Raw genomic sequence first — 3,339 nt, forward strand, 5'->3', positions numbered from 1 at the left:
AATTTTGTTTATCTTCTCAAAGAACCAGCTTTTAGTTTTATTGATCTTTGCTATTGTTTTCTTTGTTTCTACTTCATTTATTTCTGCTCTGATCTTTATGATTTCTTTCCTTCTGCTAACTTTGGGTTTTGTTTGTTCTTCTTTCTCATGTAGTTCCTTTAGGGGTAAGGTTAGATTGTTTATTGGGGATTTTTCTTGTTTCTTGAGGTAGGCTTGTATAGCTACAAACTTCCCTCTTAGAACTGCTTTTGCTGCATCCCATAGGTTTTGGATCATCGTGTTTTCATTATCATTTGTCTCTAGGTATTTTTTGATTTCCTCTTTGATTTCTTCAGTGATCTCTTGGTTATTTAGTAACGTCTTGTTTAGCCTCCATGTGTTTTTGTTTTTTACATTTTATTCCTGTAATTGATTTCTAATCTCATAGCGTTGTGGTCAGAAAAGATACTTGATATGATTTCAGTTTTCTTAAATTTACTGAGGCTTGATTTGTGACCCAAGATGTGATCTAACCTGGAGAATGTTCCATATGCGCACTTGAGAAGAAAGTGTAATCTGCTGTTTTTGGATGGAATGTCCTATAAATATCAATTAAATCTATCTGGTCTCTTGTGTCATTTGAAGCTTGTGTTTCCTTATTAATTTTCTGTTTGGACAATCTGTCCATTGGTGTAAGTGAGGTGTTAAAGTCCCCTACTATTATTGTGTTACTGTCAACTTCCTCATTTATAGCTGTTAGCAGTTGCCTTATGTATTGAGGTGCTCCTACGTTGGGTGCATATATATTTATAATTGTTATATCTTCTTCTTGGATTGATCCCTTGATCATTATGTAGTGTCCTTCCTTGTCTCTTGTAACATTCTTTATTTTAAAGTCTATTTTATCTGATATGAGTATTGCTACTCCAGCTTTCTTTTGATTTCCATTTGCATGGAATATCTTTTTCCATCCCCTCACTTTCAGTCTGTATGTGTCCCTAGGTCTGAAGTGGGTCACTTGTAGATAGCATATATATGGGTCTTGTTTCATGCCACTCCTTTCTGGCTTGTAGAGTTTGTGCTGAGAAATCAGCTGTTAAGCTTATGGGAGTTCCCTTGTACGTTATTTGTCATTTTTCCCTTGCTGCTTTCAATAATTTTTCTTTGTCTTTAATTTTTGCCGATTTGATTACTATGTGTCTCAGTGTGTTTCTCCTTGGGTTCATCCTGTATGGGACTCCCTGCGCTTCCTGGACTTGGGTGGCTATTTCCTTTCCCATGTTAGGGAAGTTTTCGACTATAATCTCTTCAAATATTTTCTGGGGTACTTTCTCTCTCTCTTCTCCTTCTGGGACCTCTATAATGCGAATGTTGTTGCGTTTAATGTTGTCCCAGAGGTCTCTTAGGCTGTTTTCATTTCTTTTCATTCTTTTTTCTTTATTCTGTTCCACAGCAGTGAATTCCACCATTCTGTCTTCCAGGTCACTTATCCATTCTTCTGCCTCAGTTATTCTGCTATTGATTCCTTCTAGTGTAGTTTTCATTTCAGTTATTGTGTTGTTCATCTCTGTTTGTTTGCTCTTTAATTCTTCTAGATCTTTGTTAAACATTTCTTGCATCTTCTCGATCTTTACCTCCGTTCTTTTTCCAAGGTCCTGGATCATCTTCAGTATCATTATTCTGAATTCTTTTTCTAGAAGGTTGCCTATCTCCACTTCATTTAGTTGTTTTTCTTGGGATTTATCTTGTTCCTTCATCTGGTACATAGCCCTCTGCCTTTTCATCTTGTCTATCTTTCTGTGAATGTGGTTTTTGTTCCACAGGCTACAGGATTGCAGTTCTTCTTGCTTCTGCTGTCTGCCCTCTGGTGGATTAGGCTATGTAAGAGGCTTGTGCAAGTTTCCTGATAGGAGGGACTGGTGGTGAGTAGAGCTGGCTGTTGCTTTGGTGGGCAGAGCGCAGTAAAACTTTAATCCTCTTGTCTGCTGATGGGTGGGGCTGGGTTCCCTCCCTGTTGGTTGTTTGGCCTGAGGCGACCCAACACTGGAGCCTACCCGGGCTCTTTGGTGGGCCTAATGGTGGACTCTGGGAGGGCTCACGCCAAGGAGTGCTTCCCAGAACTTCTGCTGCCAGTGTCCTTGTCCTCACGGTGAGACACAGCCACCCCCTGCCTCTGCAGGAGACCCTTTGTGTCACCCACCCCATAGCTATAGGATTTGATTTTATTGTGATTGCGCCCCTCCTACCATCTCATTGTGGCTTCTCCTTTGTCTGTGGATGTGGGGTATCTTTTTTGGTGAGTTCCAGTGTCTTCCTGTCGATGATTGTTCAACAGTTAGTTGTGTTTCTGGTGTTCTTGCAAGAGTGAGTGAGAGCACATCCTTCTACTCCACCATCTTGAACCCATCTTCTCTGGTTTCGTATTCTATGCAAAAAATATCTAAGCCTTGCGTGGTCTTATTAAGTATATGAAGATATTTTATCAGATTACTCTTGCACTGAAAATAAAATGATTTTCTAAATATCAATATGTACTCTTTTAATGATCATCGAGCTCATTTCAAGCATACATTTCAATTTATAGCCACATGTACATGCCTTATTTTTAAAGAACTTTTAACTCTGAATCATTTTTGGCCTTCACTTACCATGGAATAAGAAATTTATAATGAATTAAGTGACAAATTAATGGTTCCTTTTTTAAAGATTCAAAGAAAAGTTAGTATGATTAAAAAGTAAAAACTATTCTAAAGAATTTGTCTATGGTTTTGTACTTTAGCGTTGCTATATTTGTTTTCGCAAGTTATTTTATTTAAATGTAACTTTAAATAAAATAGAATCTAAACACAGAATAATTCTATTAGAAGTCAGAATAGTAGCTCCCTTGGTAGAGGCAATGACTGAAGTGGTCCATGGGAGTTTCTGAGTGTTGTTGATACTTGGGTGCTGGATGCACACGTGTGCTCAGGACTAAGTGGCACATGTATATGAACGTTTCTGTAGGTATATTATATGTCAAGTCAAAGTAAAAAAAAAACAAAAATTAAAGTGCTAAGATAGACCCTATGAAACTTGCCCTGTACAACTTACAAACATGTGACTGGTAGTACTGTGTACTATTTATTATTTGATTTCAAATTTAGGAGAATAGAATGAAAAAATTGATGGATTGCTCCATTGTTTTTCCTAAATCCTTCCTATACTGTAATAGGACTTTGATATTAAATTGCTACGTATTTACCAATTCAGGGAAAAAATATGTAAACCCTAATTATATTTGTCATTAAGGTAAAAACAGACTAGGACCTTACCTTCTGAGTTTCTGAAATGTGAAATCTTTTTCTTTCTTTTTTTTTTTTT

At 37.1% G+C, this 3,339-nt stretch overlaps 1 protein-coding gene across 5 annotated transcripts in view; it reads left to right on the plus strand.

Annotated features, from left to right (window-relative positions):
* Positions 1-3,339, plus strand: part of VWA8 (von Willebrand factor A domain containing 8) — a 365,312-nt gene that overhangs the window by 224,901 nt on the left and 137,072 nt on the right. The gene's annotated exons all lie outside the window — the stretch shown is intronic.

The sequence above is a fragment of the Physeter macrocephalus genome, chromosome 13, assembly GCF_002837175.3.
Source record: "Physeter macrocephalus isolate SW-GA chromosome 13, ASM283717v5, whole genome shotgun sequence".
Taxonomy (NCBI): domain Eukaryota; kingdom Metazoa; phylum Chordata; class Mammalia; order Artiodactyla; family Physeteridae; genus Physeter; species Physeter macrocephalus.